The following is a 17,452-nucleotide window of genomic DNA, read 5'->3' on the forward strand; positions in this document are numbered from 1 at the left end:
CACTTTCTTTCGTCGGGTCACCAGAGATTCAGCCTTTTTAGCTAAACAAGTTGGTGCTAAATACTATATTAAAATATATCAGTCCCCTAGTAAATGAGTACTCATGTGGGGTTAGGAATTAGAAGCTAAAATCAGAATGGGTGGTCCCTCTGTCTTAAGATAAGTGCACATTTACTAGACGTTTATAGAATATCCTGTCAATGTACCACAAATGTCCCAAATGTGCATAACTTTCTTTTGGTTGTCTAATTTCCAGGTTCCAGATGCAGTGTCCCAGAGTGAGTGTCCATTGCTTTAATGCAGCATGTGTAGGTCGGTACTATTGTGTTTGTACGCTCTGGGGCGAAATATGTAGTTCGCACTCCAACCACCAGATGTCACTGTGTATTTTCGACCATCTGGCACGGCTGAAGAAGTAGTAACTAAAGGGTTAATTGGGAACCTTATTTTCCTCATGTCTATGCCACGGTATGATGTGTTCAGCCAATCGCGGCTGAGCAGCTGATGACGTGTGCCGCATCATCAGCTGCTCAGCCACGATTGGCTGAGCATAACTGTGCTCAGCCAATCGCGGCTGAGCATAGTTATGACGCGGCAGAGGGGGGGGCGGCATGAGGGACAGCAGGAGCGGGTCGGCCGGCCTCCCGAAGATTACTTCACTGTCAGAAGACGGCGGACGGGGGTCAACGCGTATCAGGTATGTATATTGCACTACACTTCCGGGTCCACGGGCGGGGGTCGGGAAACACGGGAAGGAGGCCATTCACATACATAACATACATTACAAAGTTGTATAACTTTGTAATGTGTGTTATTTTGTGAATAATTTCTTAGCGCCGCACTACCCCTTTAATCACTACAGCTTTTATTCTTGTACTGGTTGTTCATATCTATTCTATATTTTCTGGATGTTAGACATATCTTTTTACCTGCTTGCAATCCCATGACTGAGAGGTGTGTCGTTTGGACATGAGGATGACTCTCATCCTGTAGGACGCTGTCAGGTATTGCAGAAACTAGTAGACTTTGATCAGCTGATAGCTTTGATACATACAGGATACAACTAACCAGCCTTCCTTGTTGATTCTTATATATGCGTATGTGCGTGTGTGTTTATGTATACACTATGCATAAACACGTACATGCAGACAATGTGATACACGTACATGCAGACAATGCTGCATATGGCTGCAGATGAACAACTGTAAAATATATATGCATCATTCTCTGTATATTGCAGGTACAGTACTTCAACCCTAATTGATTCTTTAACCAGATGTACTCCCTATTGTTTATAGGGCATTATGCAGACAATAGGATGGCCACATATCACACTTTAGTATAGATCGCCCTTCTAGCAAATATTTTGCACAGTTTTTAATATACATGACCAGTGAGTGAGCAAAGCTGAAGAAAAGTATTCCAGCAGGTGAGGATAGTAGATTTATTTATTCTGTAACACATTAAATGAATAAATTGGTCTTCCAGAATTGACAGACAACCTACCTATCATCTTGCCAGAGCAACAATATGACGCTATTTGGAAACAGTGCTTCCATGTTGCTTAGAACATAAGCTGGCTGTACATTACAGTTATACTCCCTATATCAGCTGTTACAAATGATGCGTGGGTTCATGTGATGAAATGGAAATGCTTTCACTTATGACTATAAGGTCTGGCACCAGACATTTTCATATGAAATATACATGACCTTTATTACTGGAATCAACTGAGAAAAAACATCTCACATTTTCCCATAGCCCTGACCCTATGTACACTGTACGAAAATGTGTGGCACCGAGCTGTAAATTCTCATCCCAGTCACTGCACTTGTTCTTTTTGTCTTTCACCAGCAATTTATCTGTTAGAGTATGGCTATATACTGATTGGCTGATCAGTTTCTTGAAGCAGGCAACTAATGAAAGATGTTGCCAAAACAATAAGAAGATGACCTGGTATCATGTGTTAGGGTCCTATTACACAGCCTGATCATAAAGTGTAAATGAGTAAATCTGCTAGATCGGTGCTCATTTACTGAGCAGTTACACAGGCCAACTATCAGGCAGCAAGGGCTGTATGGACATAGTATCAATGTCCATGCAGCTCTTGCCTTTAGTGTAAAATAATAAAGTATTTACTTACCTTACCACGTTCCCCGATGTCTTCTGGCTTTCCACGGTCTCTGCAGCTGCAGCTCTGCCTTCTGTTCCGGTCTCTGCACTGACAGGTCGCTCAACCAATCACCGGCCACTGTACTGTTTCAGACAGTGATTGGTTGAGTGGCCTATCGGCCACACATTAATATTGTGACCAACGCCTGATGATTTTAGGTCTAGTCCGAACATCATTTCATTGGCTGATCGTTCTTTTCTATTACACAAAGCGATAATAGGTCCAAATTGTCCTGATTCTGTGTAATAGTGCCCTTAGCCTATGTCGATTGAAGATGGAGAATGATAGGATGTGCAATCGAAAAATGCTACCATGTAGATCACTTACAAAGACCAATATAGTTGTCTGACAGTCTGCTGAGGTGTCTTAAAGGGAACCAATCACCATAAAAATGTCACTGAACAATGTAAATATAGTGTAATAAAGCCTGTACTACTGTTTCCAAAAATATACGTTAGAAATCAGAAAGTTAAAAAGATTTTTAAATAAAAAAAATGAAGACTTGCAGTACTGTAATTACTGCAGTTACTGTAGGAAGATGTGTAGTTCCTAGTGAACGCAGTGCTCTCTGCTGCCACCTCTGTCTGTGCCAGGAACTGTCTATAGCAAAGAGGTTTCTCTGCAAAGTAAACTCATCCATAAAATAGACTTGGTTTCTCCTTTAGAGCAGAATTATTTTAATCATGTCCTTTTACAAAGTGTAAAAAGTAGAAATATATATCATATCACTACAAGTTTGCACAAATGTTCACACACGGCAAATACTTTGCAGAAACTTCTTCCAATGTCCAATTTATCTGAGTTGTGCTTGTGGAAACAACCTAATCAGTTTGGTTTTAGAAAGTTTTTGCAGTAAAGTCTGTTGCTGACTTTACTGCACTTAATCTACTATACTATATGTCCCTTGTAGTTCAGTCTAGTCTTATATTATAACTTATACTGTGATTTGAGAAAAAGTGAGACAAAGATTATTTGTGTTTTTTCCCATTTGGGCTAGAAGTGTCCAGTTGTTGCAATGTAAGTTTTATTCCATTGCAAAATAAGCAGCCAAAGTGGGTTGAGTTATTTGTGGCAGAGGGTTCAGACAAGTTCCATGTCTAAAGATTCATAGCACAAGTACAAGACTATCATGTGAACAGTTATTTTAAAGATGGTGTATCAGTAACACATTCAGGTCCACTTTGACTGGGCAATGTTAGTCTATTCTATCATGAGTTATAACCTTAAAAATGGCAGCTTTCTAAAATAATATTTAATCACAATATTTTAAGATGTCAGTTCTTATGAGCTCATGTCAAAATTTCAGCCTCTTATTCAGAAGAGATTTTATTACCTTCATTCTGTATGGTGTATGGTTGTATGTTATATGGTGCATTTAAAATGCTAAAAATAATAAAATATCAGGAGCCTTTTTGTGACAACCATAAATACATTTTTTAAATATTCTTGCAGAGCTGCAGAGAAAAGGTGAGAGAAGCCTATATTAAATAGGGGGCCTATAATATATAAAGGCAGCAGAGGGTCTCATATTACATAGGGGACCTATATTATACAGAGACAACAGAGGGGCCTATACTACATAGGGTACCTATACTATACAAAGGCAACAGAGGTGCATATACTACATAGAGGACATATACTATGCAGAGGCTGCAGAGGGACCTATACTACATAGGGGACCTATTCTATTCTATATTACACAGTGGCTGCAAGGGGGGGTGTTGGATATTCTACGTTAAGGCTGCATACAGAGGCTTACACTACATTGGGGCCACACACAGGGGCATGTACTATGTTGGGACTGCACAGGGGCCTATACAACAAAGGGGCGGCAGACAGGGGCTTTTACTACATAGGTGCTGCACAGAAGGGCCAAGGAACATAGGGGCTGCACACTATATGGGGACTTCACTGAGCTATTATGTGGGGACACAAGAGGGGCTGAAAACTATATGGGGACACAGAGGAGCCTAACTACTATATAGGGGCAAAAGGGACCTTATTACAATAAGTGCTGGAGCAAGGACCCTAAAATGTTCCTCTGGCAGATTCATGGCCAGGAGAAGTATTCAAGATGTCCCGAGCTGGATGAAGGGAAAAGTTATCTGAGAAGATGCCCCCTGTGAGTCACTGGATGTAACTGCACTGTACCACTGCAGGGTCTGTAGTGGTAGTCACAGTGGTCATGGTGTGGAAGTATTGTTTCTGTATTATGTAGTGGTATCATTGGTAATATCTTTCTGTTTCATTTAGTAGCAATCTGGAGACAATATGTAATCAATGTATGTTGGTAAAATTGCAGAAAGCAAATTTCGCACAGAGTGCAATCTACCCTAGTCCAGCCCTACGTTGATGTATATAAATGGTGCACCTCAGGGATCTAGAAATCATGTTATGAAAATATTCTTTCAATTCATCAATCTGCCAAATGTGCATATACAATAGTGGATAGTATATTAGTCTATGTGACATGCAACACATTTGTATTTCATCTGGTGTGGGTAATCAGGCTGCCTGTGCAGTATGTTTTAAATAGACCCGGGGGAATTTATTATGATGAGAAATTCATGTGCTGGTCTAAAGGGAAAGTGCGCTGAAACAAGATAAATGACATTTATTAGGAGGGGTAAGTTGCTTATTTGGTGCTCTTTGTTGCCTATACACCTTTTTGATATCTGCACCAGCTTCAATCTGTAGCAGATTTCTAGTATAACTTATGACAATGTTTGGCTTAAGGTATAGTAAATCTGAGATTACACTTAGCGATATATTGTCCCACAGAGGCAAAAGAAAAGTAAGTTGGGAATTTTACATAGCTTTATATTTGACAGTGTTTTATACTATAAAAAGGTTTATGCTATTATTATATGTCTTTGCATTTGTATTCAAGCAATCCACTGCTGAGAAAGGATTCTCCACCACTAAAACTGTATGAATATTCTGGTTTAGCCCAGTCTCCTTTCAAATGGAGGTCAGTGTACAGGAGCTGGAGTGTTGAAGACAGAAGTATGTCTTTCTATGGGGATAAGGATCAGTCTGTGAGTGGAAGATGTAGTCAAGGACCACACAGCACTGGACAAGGATACAGCCATCATTTTACATATTCCTGCAGCTTTCCTATTGCATACATTTTTAAGATCTGCACCCCACAACTAGGAACTGCATCTTTAGACTGATTGAAGAGGAATTGTGATCAAAGCATTGAAGGTAATCCTTCTACTGTGACCCTCAGGGATGATAGCCCCCATCATCTGCCCACATCCTGTTGGGCTTACACCAACCACACGCTCTGCCTGGGTTGTAGATTTCTGCGCTCGCCGTATGGTAGGCGTAGGTCAGGCCAAATTCAATAAGAGATGTGCTCCTCTTAGTAAATATGTCTGGGAAAAAAAGGGGATGGGGCCTAATTTAACACTCGTACGCCGGTCTGTAAATGTCCCCAAAAGTGTTTTTAAAAAGTAGCAAATACTATACTTAGCAGGTTTGTTTGGCACAGCAGTGGCCACAGTTCTGACAACTCTGATCTCAAATCTTTCAGTACATATTCACAGAGCTTGCTCTGATGATTTTGGGAGGTGTAGTCTTTACACAGGTAAGGGACCTATTACACTGGATGTTTACCCTGTGGAAAATCGTTATATTGTTTAAATTTAAACGATAATGATTCTGTGTATATGCAGGCAGCGATCGAAAAATTGTTTGTTTGTCATTGATTAAATCTTTTAAGCTGACCCTTAAACCATTGTTAATCGTCCGTTGCTGGGATCACAAGGAGTAAACGATCATAGTAACGATCCTAGTAACTATCGTAACTAACGACTATCGTTCTGTGTGTTATGGTGAATGATTTCAGCTCATTTATTGTTAATATCGTTAATTGTTTATCGCTTAAAATTGCTTTGCCTAGAAGGACCCTAGGAATCTATTTATGCTTAGGAATATAGGACACATCATTGCTGGGTTGCAGTAGAATTCCGCATCTTTCTATGTAGGCTTTATCTTAAATAATAGATACTGTAAATGTGCACCAGTCACCAGAACTCCAGTCATAGCAAGGCTTTTATACCCCAGAGCAAAGATTCAATGCTCTACCTCTGACCTGTATCAAAGTACCTAAAAAGGAGAGCTCCCGAAACGCTACTACTCAGGCCACATATGGAAACAGATGTGTCAGTGCTATCACCACACAGACTTAAAAGGTATGCACAGGACCATCTAATAAGAAAGGTATGTACGTAACCAAACTATACAGTGACTGTGATTATACTCTGGATAAGCTTATCAGGTACCAAGGGGAGACAAATATAATCTTAGTTTATTTATGTTTAGAATAGTAGACTGTTTTAGTAAGAAAATTTATGTAAATGTATCCCATGATGTATGCTTTGGCTCTAGGCCACACCAGGGAGCAGTAACAGACTGGGGCTCCTTGGGCCCACCAGAGAATTTAATTCTAGGGGCCCATCCTACCTATACCAGATACAACCAGCGTGAAACCTTTCACATTACTGTAGTGACTTTGCAGAGAGCTGTGTGTGTGACCAGCGATGCTAGCTCACTACTAGCAACTTGTCAGTCACTCTATGCAAACAGCATAACATGGCACTTAATTTTCTTGAAAGTAGAAGTGTAATAAAACTAACAAATCTCAGACAGGCAGGGGGGTGCGTATGCTTACCTGTCCCCATGCCCTCGTGGCACTCCCTTAACGATATCTGACAGACCCGGCCTCCTGCAGCTCCTCCAGCTGCAACTTCACATACTTGGCCGATGGATCGCCCACTCCAACTCCAATCCATCAGCCGCTCTGTGACATTGCAGCTGGAGGAGCCAGGGACATACACCGAACCCATGCGAAAATTACTTTTGGCATCTGTAAGAGAGACCCGAGAGCAGCACTACGGAGCACAGGGACTGGTAAGTATACTTTCTTTATTATCTTCACGCACCCCCCTACCTACCTATCATTTGTTAGTTTCACAACACTTCTCCTTTAGGGAATCTGTCAGCTGTAACTCATGTTCCAAACTGCTGGCACTGTTAGATGCTCTTAGATGCTGCGGTCAAAAAAACACCTGGTACCTTAAATATACTTGTTTGTACCAGAGAATAAAAGCATTTTCTATGCTATGGAAGCACAAAGAGTCAAAAAGGCTTCTCCCTGCTCAATTGACACTTGGACGCTGAGTCTCCAGCAGGTTTAGGTATGGGAGGGAGAGTCACAAATTAGTGAACATAACGTGTACACACATCATACATACAAATATGCACAATATATACACACATCATACACAGATATAAAGAAATGCACATTACCTATATGCATACATAATATACACACACATGCACAATACATACATCAAATTCTTAAGAATTTGATGAAATCCCAGATTTTATCATTTGCCTGGAACATATATATGATGTATATTCATGGTGGTGTCCATGCTGCTATGATAGGCTTTGTCACTTAAAAAAAATAACTTTTGACAAACCTTGCAGATGTAGATATAAACCTTGTGATGCATGTTTTCTCCAGTGCTCCATCCTACTTGCGCTCATTGTGCAGGTGATAGGTCTGTGTAGCAGGCAGATGTCCAGCTTTATGACTCTGCAATATGTAATGGACCCCCCCCCCCCCAACTCCCAAGCATAATAAGTTAAACCAAATAACACAAAATAAAGGCACAACACATTGTAATCAGGTGTCAAAGGGGCCCAATTTTATTTAAAATTACATGACACTGAAAATGGCAGACCCCCCAACTCATGAAGAGTCACCCTCCAGCACTCAGGCGAGGAAAAAACCCCTGTGGGGGAAACCTTGAGGGAGCCGTGGCTGAAGAGTTGCCCCTCCCCTGGGCTTAGAGGGTAATACCATACTATAAATATGATAAACTGGATGGGAGAAATTTGCCTGCAATATCTGTCACCTTACTGATGGCTAGGCAGATGTATCTCTTCTCCCTCACAGATCCAGGTCCACTTCTCAAGATGGTGGAGACTCAATGAAGGGGTAGTCTAAAGCAGACCACCCCTTTTCCCCTGCTAGAACCTCCAAATTACATCAAGGGTAGGAGGCAGTAAAGTAGTCAAGCACAAGGTCCTCTGGCACATCCAAGATGGCACTGATCAGGGCGCGGTGCATTGCTTTATGGAACCTTCTTTATGACATCAGCGCTTGTCATCACAGTGCACGGTTGCCATGGTTACTGCAGGTAAACACATCTGAAGTATTAACCCATTAATGACTGGAGATTTCCTTTACTGCAGAGGTCACTAAACAAACTTGTCACCAAGCAAGCAGCTTATGGTTAGGCCACACTAAGAACACTAAATAATATGGTTGTAAGTGGCCCATAGCAACCAATCACAGCTCAGCTTTCATTTCTTAAATTACTCTGGTAAAACTGAACTTGGTTGCCATGCGCAACTTAGGCAGTCTAACTTGCCCATAGCAACCAATCAGAGCTCAGCTTTAATTTTATAAGAGCTTGTTATGATATCAAAGGTGAGCTGTGATTGGTTGCTGTAGCCGAATCAGACTGTTTTGTCTCTGGCAGGTTGATAAAGCTGCTCCATTGCTGTGAAGCTTATGTTGATGATGATGACTGAAAACACATGACATCAAGCTTCCCCATAATGCTTTGCAGTCAGCCCTTCCTCCATACCGGCCAACTTTTTGGAGGGACACTTGTGGTTCACAGACATTTATATACACTACAATTCCCAGCATTTCCTGTCACTCAGTTTAGAATCCACTGGTATATGGTTATATACAGCAGATTTGTTAACATGAAGGAGACTGCTGACAATCTGATGTACTTGTATGTGGAAAGGGCGGTCAAAGCATATTATTATTAAAGCTGTTGAAATGAATAGACAAGGAGGAGATCCCTACCTGTATATTTATGATGCAATTTGGTTGGTAAAGTCTCTCAATAAGTTAGCCAATCAAAATTCATGTTAAAACTCAACAGATATACGCATTGTGTGAACATAGCCTTCTCCCAGAAACAACTGCACTCCTGTCTATAGGGTAGCCCTTCCTTAATGATATCCAATAGCTACCGGCCTCCTGCAGCTCCTCCAGCTGCAGTGTCACATATTTGGCTGGTGGATCACCCGCTCAGCCAATCACTGACTGGGGATGGACACCAGTGTAGTCACTGACTGGCTGAGCTGCAATCCATCAGCCGAGTATGTGACATTGCAGCTAAATGAGCTGGGGCTGTGACCTACACGGAACCCGGTCGGAAATGACTGAAATGACTTCTAGCTACAAGCTAGAAAGTCTCCTCTCTCCTCCCTCCCTGCTTAATTGACACCCAGAAGCTGAGTCCTCAGCAGGTTTAGGTGTGGAGGGGGAGTTACAAGTGAGTGCACATAACATGTACATACATATTATATACAAATATGCACAATACATAAATATAAAGAAATGCACCTATACCTATTACCTATCTCCATACATAGTACACACACCATACACAAATATAAAAAAAATTACCTATATGTATACATAGTGTATATACACACACACACACACACACACACACACACACACACACACACACTACATACATCTACACCTCTACAAATGCACATTACATATACACATAGATAATACACTTACATGTCCACACACACATATTTTCCTCTGGTACAGGAAAGCACCAGGTACAGCTCACATGCTGCCAGATTTTCAGCCCCAGGGCCACACTGTTCAGCCTGCAGCCCCTCTCCCTCCTCTCCTTCTGTGTCCCGACTGCCCATAGCACATAGAGCAGGGGAGAGGAGAGGGTCTGCGCTAAATCTGCACACTACATGCTGCTGCTTGTCACTCCCTGTCTGTATATAATATGATGAAAACCCAGGTTACTAGATAGAAGCAGTAAGTAGTAATAATAATAATAATAATAATAATAATAATAATAATATTTTTTTGTATAACTCCAACAGATGAAAGCCATGTGCAGCAGTGTTGGTGGATTATATGTCATCCTGGAGCTGCTAAACATGGAGGCCCACCTCCTGTTTAGGGGCCCACCAGAGGGTAGGGCCCATTGGGGGATTCCCCTGCTCCCCTGTGGGCCAGTCCGAGCCTGCCAGGGAGCAGAGTCTACCATGTTTCCCCGAAAATAAGGCACTATGTCTTATTTCCAGGGGATGTTTTATTTCTCTCCCCCCAGCCAAGGGAAGAGAAATAAGACATCCTCTCTGGACCTCCCCGAAATACTTATCCCAGGACCAAGAGTGCAAGCGGGACGTGGGTCAGATATGCTGCGGGACATGCGTCAAGTTTGTGGGGCTGCATGCAGCGGGAAATGCAGAGGATGTGAGAGCCATGGACCAGTATGCCTGCAGCGCTGGCCTTGGAGGTCCACGAGGGGATTAGGTGAGTCCTGGGTGGTGGTGAGTGCATTTTTGGTACAGTGAACTGCCAATGGTGCTGGCATTGGTATTTTATTTATGTATTTTTTTTGCTTACAGCGTTCACTATGCAGGAATCAAGAACATTATAGTTAGGAGTCATTTCCATACAAGGCAATCCTGTAGAACGACTTCTACTATCTCTCTATATATTTGATACAGTATCTTTTGGTCAGTCTGTCTTTCTATCCACTCATTCTGTTCTTTCTGATTTTGTTTCCCCCTCTCAGCTCTGATCTGTGACTACCTCACTGTATGCAAGCTCTGTTGTTATAAGACCTGCCATAAGTTTCCTGAGGGATATAACAAGACGCTCATGATATGTACACTGTTTTTTTTTTTTGTCATGTAAACAGATCATGTTCTGCAAACATCACGAAGACTTAGTCATACAAAGTAAGTGGCGTAGATGTGATGATGACTGTTGTGTAGGATCAATAACCAGAAGGAAAAGAAGTTGGTTGTAGGAGATGCCTCCTACTTAATCATCTGTATGTATTCTATTCCACTCCTCCCACAACAGATCTACACACTCATGAAGAAAGGCATTGAAATGAAATGAGTCAAACACCCACTACAGCATGAAAACCGAAATAAGTGATCGGCCTACACACTTCCTGTAAAGTGCACTAAGGTGCCATTAAAGAATACTGGGTGATCTTCTGGGCATGCTTCATGAGAGATTGCAGCGTCTGTCGTTACTTTTCTCTTTCTTAGACAGTGTTTTGATGATATCACAACAATAACGTCTTTTTCTTAGAATCAGACTATTTCCATTATGTGTTATTCATACGCTGGCAGAAAACGCCAAGATGCTTTTGGAAGCACATTTGATAAATACAATCTGTTTTTTCCCTAAATTACACCAGATAATTCTCATCATTTTATTTTTATCTTTTACTAGAGTTGAAAGGCATGATAAGAATGGCAGGATGTTTTCAAAGCTTTATGCTTCTCATAAGTGAATCGATAACCACCGCAGAAAGTTTTTACGATTTTTTTCCCCATTGTTTTGAGAAAAGTGCTGAAAGGAAGATGAAACAAAACTAAGATGTGAATATATAGAGCATAGTAAGTCAGAGACAGCACTATTGTGCTCCATTAGAACACCCAAAGCAATGTAAGGCTATGTTCACATTACGTATATTTGAGGCTGTATTTGGTCCTCAAGTCAGATCCTCATAGCAACCAAAAGTGGATTGAAAACACAGAAAGGCTCTGTTCACATAATGTTGTAATTGAGTGGATGGCCGTCATTTAATGGCAAATATTTGCTGTTATTTTAAAACAACGGCTGTTATATTGAAATAATGGCCGTTATTTACCGTTATATGACGGCCATCCACTCAGTTTCAACATTGTGTGATCAGATCCTTTCTGTGTTTTCAATCCACTCCTTGTTTTGGTTGCTATGAGGCCTGAAATATACAGCCTCAAATATACGTAGTGTGAACCAAGCCTCAAAGACAAGAATTTTTTTATTTTTTTTTAAACCTTTACATTATTAATATAAATTCTAGTATAGGGGTATTTTTGTTTAAAGGGGTAATCCAGATAAAAAATGTCAGGTTATACAGATTTGTACATGACTTCTATCTCAACCCTTCCAGTACTTATCAGCTGCTGTATACCCTGCAGTAGGTGATCTATTCTTTCCAGTCTTACACAGTGCTCTCTGCTTCCCCCGCTGTCCATGATAGGAACTGTCCAGAGCAATAGTAAAGCCTCATAGAAAACCTCTCCTGCTTTGGACAGATCCTGTCCCATACAGAGGTGGCAGCAGAGAGCACTGTGTCAGACTGGAAAGAATGCACTGCTTTTTGTAAGACATACAGCAGCTGATAATTACTGGAAAACTTGAGATTTTTAAATAGAAGTAATTTACAAATCTGTATAACATTCTGACAGCATAAAAGAAGAATATGTCAGCTCACCCTTCATAGCCACAATTAGCGCAGGTGTGTTTGGACCTCCTGGAAGTGAAGCACATTCTGGCTGTATTGCGGGCCAGAACATTCTGACACCAGTTATTAAAAAGAAAAATAAACAAACTGTCCTGCTTTGAGATTTTTCTGTGCACTTTGGGGTAGATTTATGAAAGGGTGTAAATATACACCTGGTGTAAACTGCCCACAGCAACCAATCACAGCTCAGCTTTCAGCTCTGGTAGAATGAAAGAGGAGCTGTGATTGGTTGCTGTGGGCAGTTTACACCAGGGGAGGAATTTACGAAGCGTACGCCAGGGAAAACATGCAGATATGCCCCTTCTCCCTGGCGTACGCCTCCCGTATGCCCCGCTCGCCCGATGGGCGGGCTAGCTGAGCTTGCGGGGGCGTGACATGGTGGGGAGAAGGCGTGGCCTCCTCCCACGCCTCATTTATCATGATTTACGCCTGCTCTCAGGCGTAAATCATGATCAAAATCTACACCTGCTGGGGCAGGTGTAGATTTTTTACGCCGGGCGCAAGTTCGGGCACCCGGCTGGCCGGATTCACCAAGAGGCTGCCGGGGAAAAGGGGGTGGGGCCCAAGATAAGACCGGCGTACTTGTACGCCGGTCTTTGTAAATCCCCCCCCCCCCCCCCGGTGTATATTTACACCCTTTCATAAATCTCCCCCTTTGTGTCCATTACATGACCTACAGATAATAAGCAATGTTAGTTAATATTGAATGACTGCAGAGATCTAGAAAACAGTAAGGCATTTATACAACATGTATATGAATAACAGTAATTTGCTGAAACACAAATACCTCCTAATTTTGTTTCTACCGTCTCTGCTTTTGCATGCCAACAATATTGCTAAAGCTCAGAGAGACAGCAAACAAATGTAATTAGTTTTACAGCTCTGTGAACAGCGGCAGACTAACAATTATATGATGTAGCGGTAATGAAATCATGGACATATCCTTTCTGCCTAACCCATCCCCTTTCAGTCTGGTTGAGCGCCATTCATGCCTTAATGCATAGTGTAGGATATTTAAAAAAAAAAAAAGAAAACCTTCAAAACTAGAATGTCATATTAAAAAACACAATAGCAACAACAATTATATTGTTATATTGTCTCCCATTTTTATACAAATCCATGGTTTACCCTGAGACCATGCAGGTTTTTAATACACAGGTTTAGGTTATGTAGATGTCCATTACAAGTAAACCCTTACAACCAATTTCTTGACTATTAGGCTATCTAGGCTATGTTCACACACAGTAGAATAAAAGCAAAATATAGACGTATTTTCAATGTAATAATATTCTGGATGTCCATGGGGAATTGACCATCAGTGTTCAAACAGTAGAGAAAAACATCTGTTATTGTGTATGGACATAAAAATAATGAAAACGCTCATTATTTATAACCTGTTTTTGCAAAGAACAAGTGTCTTTTTTTTTTTTTACCTGTTCACACAGTTTTATTTATTTTTATTTATTGTCCCTCAAAACTACACACATATTTTCACGTTATTTGACTGTGTTTGAACCTAGTCGTTCAGGCATCTGACCTGGATATATTCTATTTCTAAAACCAGATCATGATTTCTAAAACCATGATTCGCGCATGCGCCGCTCTGACACACTACGGCGCATGTGCGAATCACGCCACGGGAGCGTGCGCGCACTACACTAAACCAGGAAGCTACAGATGCCGTCGCTAGGAGGCCGGGGGATGGGCGCCATGAATATTCAATACAAGCTGGGAGGAGGTAGTGGTGAAGCGGGCCAAAGTGCGGCACAAAGCCATCACCACTCCCCCTCCATAGGTGATGACAGATTCCCTTTAACAGCAATTACTTGCAAAGTCAATATTTGCCTAGAAAATGAACTTTATCCCCCAAAACACATTTCAACATCATTGCAGCCCTGCCTTAAAAGGACCAGCTAATGCTGCGTTTACACAGAACAATTATCGTGCGAATTTGCACGACAACGATCGAATTCGAACGATAATCGTACGTGTAAACGCAGCGAACGATCAAGCGATGAGCGACAAATCATTCATTTTGATCTTTGAACATGTTCTCAAATCGTCGTTGGTCGTTCTAAAAAAATTCGCAGATCGTTCCGTGTAAACAGTCGTTCACCGATTTTAACCTATGTGCGAGATAGACTTAAGCGATCGCAAAACGATTTTTCCGTATGATATATCCTTCCGTCTAGACACTGATCGTTATAAAAAATAAATTGTTACTTCGAAATTGTTAATCGTACGATTGGGCGAATTATCGCTTTGTGTAAACGCAGCATAACATTGTTTCAGTAATTGCTCCATTAACACAGGTGTGGGTGTTGATGAGGACAGGGCTGGAGATCAATCTGTCATGATTAAGTAAGAATGACACCACTGAACACTTTAAAAGGAGGCTGGTGCTTGGCATCATTGTTTCTCTTCTGTTAACCATGGTTATCTCTAAAGAAACACGTGCAGTCATTATTGCACTGCACAAAAATGGCCTAACAGGGAAGATTATCGCAGCTAGAAAGCTTGAAGAACTTCAGGGAAAGAGGTTCTATTGTTGCCAAAAAGGCTCCAGGGCGCCCAAGAAAGACCAGCAAGCGCCAGGACCGTCTCTTAAAAGTGTTTCAGATGCGGAATCGGGCTACCAGCAGTGCAGAGCTTGCTCAGGAATGGCAGCAGGCAGGTGTGAGTGCATCTGCACGCACTGTGAGGCGGAGACTCTTGGAGCAAGGCCTTGTCTCAAGGAAGGCAGCAAAGAAGCCACTTCTCTCCAGAAAAAACATCAGGGACAGACTGATATTCTGCAAAAGGTACAGGGAGTGGACTGCTGGGGAATGGGGTAAAGTCATTTTCTCTGATGAATCTTTCTGATTGTTTGGGACATCTGGAAAACAGCTTATTCGGAGAAGACGAGGTGAGCGCTATCACCAGTCTTGTCTCATGCCAACTGTAAAGCATCCTGAAACCATTCATGTGTGGGGTTGCTTCTCAGCCAAGGGAATCGGCTCTCTTACAGTCTTGCCTAAAAACACAGCCATGAATAAAGAATGGTAGCAGAATGTCCTCCAAGAGCAACTTCTCCCAATCGTCCAAGAGCAGTTTGGTGATCAACAATGCCTTTTCCAGCATGATGGAGCACCTTGCCATAAAGCAAAGGTGATAACTAAATGGCTCAGGGAACAAAACATAGAGATTTTGGGTCCATGGCCTGGAAACTCCCCAGATCTTAATCCCATTGAGAACTTGTGGTCAATCATCAAGAGACGGGTGGACAAACAAACACCAACAAATTCTGACAAAATGCAAGCATTGATTGTGCAAGAATGGACTGCTATCAGTCAGGATTTAGTCCAGTAGTTGATTGAGAGCATGCCAGGGAGAATTGCAGAGGTCCTGAAGAAGAAGGGTCAACACTGCAAATATTGACTTGCTGCATTAACTCATTCTAACTGTCAATATAAGTTTTTGTTACTCATAATATGATTGCAATTATATTTCTGTATGTGATAAAACATCTGACAAACACACATAAAAACCAGAGGGCAGCAGATCATGTGAAAATATTATATTTGTGTCATTCTCAAAACTTTTGGCCATGACTGTACATCCAGTCTGCCCTTACATTATTTCTTTAGTATTTTAGAATAGATATATGTTAATACCAGGTAGCTTTACATTCAGTGGTGGATTTACTAATCTGATGGAAGTTTGTTCCAAGCATCTATCAGTGAAAAAACAAATAATAATAAACTGACTTGACAGTATGCAACATAAGATCAGAGTACCTAAAAAAAACCACAATCTTACAAAAAAAAATAACATGGAAGGTCCATGCAAATGTTATTACGGTGCTAGTCCACAAGATGAACCACAGTGCACCTGAGGGTCAGCAAGGTAAAAATAAGCAAGTTAGAGGCTCTAAGTAACATTGAACCATAAGGGGCCTATCTTGCCCCTGGAGCATGGACATTCTTTTTGAAACTTATAGATAGTATATAGTTAAGGTTCTGGCAACATGTAAAAATCCAGGGTGGGCAGGGAGTGGTGAGAAAATAATAAAAGAGTAATACTTACCCATCTGCACCCAAAATCTGGTATTTTCTTTATGACACAATGGGAATTCAGTGAGAATTATTCTATCCAAAAACAATCCATTTCCAAAGAAATGACGCAGGAAGGACTAGATGAGGGGTAGGGAACCTTGACTTTACAGCTGTTGCAAAACGTTTCCAGTTGTTGCAAAGCCTTGGCTAAACAGGCAAGATGGGAGTTGTAGTTTTGCAACAGCTGACGAGCCAAGGTTCCCTACCCCTGGACTAGTTGGACAAGGTGGTCTTTTTCTGCCAACAATATTTTATGTTTCTATAACTATGGGAGGAATTTATCAACATGGCAGATGTTCTTTATAAATAGCCTAACAGAATGAAACATCCATCTGGTCCATCTAGTCTGCTCTTTTAACAATATTTCTTTAACGCTGCAACTTCTCCAGAATAACGCTATAAACGGTGTCTAAGCAAAATTTATGAGAAATATGCACAAAAAGTCATGAAATACGATGATAAATTCCCTCAATAGACTGTCCACCTGTTATTACGGTTTGTGATTTTGGTACAAAAACTCCAGACCTCCTATGGGATACTTACATGTCGTTCAAACCTATTTGTTAAACAGGTAGCTTTGGTGCATATTCATTTGCACTACATAGAATTTTACAGTGGCTTAGTGACTACTTGAATTATGAATTATTATTGTTCTTCAGTCAAAGCAGCCACACAAAGTATTTTATAGGTGCCAAGCATAATAGTAATTGTATCTTATGACTTCCCTTTGAAATATCACTGCTTCACAGACCTAGTCATCTTTAGATCATGAGAAAGCCATGTATGTCTTT

The 17,452-nt window shown here is 41.2% G+C and overlaps 1 long non-coding RNA gene across 1 annotated transcript; it reads left to right on the top strand.

Annotated features, from left to right (window-relative positions):
- The first annotated feature begins 254 nt into the window (after positions 1-254).
- LOC138800804 (uncharacterized) lies at positions 255-11,313 on the top strand. Its single transcript, XR_011364526.1, has 3 exons — positions 255-278; positions 10,834-10,999; positions 11,127-11,313. It is a non-coding gene; the product is annotated as an uncharacterized lncRNA (long non-coding RNA).
- The last annotated feature ends 6,139 nt before the right edge of the window (positions 11,314-17,452 follow it).

This window comes from Dendropsophus ebraccatus, chromosome 1, assembly GCF_027789765.1.
Source record: "Dendropsophus ebraccatus isolate aDenEbr1 chromosome 1, aDenEbr1.pat, whole genome shotgun sequence".
NCBI lineage: Eukaryota > Metazoa > Chordata > Amphibia > Anura > Hylidae > Dendropsophus > Dendropsophus ebraccatus.